A 762-nucleotide genomic window follows, 5' to 3' on the forward strand; every position below is an offset into this window, starting at 1 on the left:
CCCCTAAACCCTCACCCGTCTCTCACCCCTTCCTCACCCTCTCAACATTCACCCCCCTAAACCCTCACCCGTCTCTCACCCCTTCCTCACCCTCTCAGCATTCACCCCCTAAACCCTCACCCGTCTCTCACCCCTTCCTCACCCTCTCAGCATTCACCCCCTAAACCATGACCCGTCTCTCACCCCTTCCTCACCCTCTCAGCATTCACCCCCTAAACCCTCACCCGTCTCTCACCCCTTCCTCACCCTCTCAGCATTCAACCCCTAAACCCTCACCCGTCTCTCACCCCTTCCTCACCCTCTCAGCATTCACCCCCTAAACCCCCACCCGTCTCTCACCCCTTCCTCACCCTCTCAGTATTCACCCCCTAAACCCTCACCCGTCTCTCACCCCTTCCTCACCCTCTCAGCATTCACCCCCTAAACCCTCAACCGTCTCTCACCCCTTCCCCACCCTCTCAGCATTCATCCCCTAAACCCTCACCCGTCCCTCACCCCTTTTTCACTCCCTCAGCATTCACCCCCTAAACCCCCACCCGTCTCTCACCCCTTCCTCACCCCCTCAGCATTCACCCCCTAAACCCTCACCCGTCTCTCACCCCTTCCTCACCCTCTCAGCATTCACCCCCTAAACCCTCACCCGTCTCTCACCCCTTCCTCACCCTCTCAGCATTCACCCCCTAAACTCTCACCCGTCTCTCACCCCTTCCTCACCCCCTCAGCATTCACCCCCTAAACCCTCACCCATCCCTCACCCCTTCC

Source organism: Petromyzon marinus, chromosome 52, assembly GCF_048934315.1.
Source record: "Petromyzon marinus isolate PM22_M1 ecotype Great Lakes invasive population chromosome 52, UKy_Petmar_22M1.pri1.0, whole genome shotgun sequence".
In the NCBI taxonomy this organism is placed as follows: domain Eukaryota; kingdom Metazoa; phylum Chordata; class Hyperoartia; order Petromyzontiformes; family Petromyzontidae; genus Petromyzon; species Petromyzon marinus.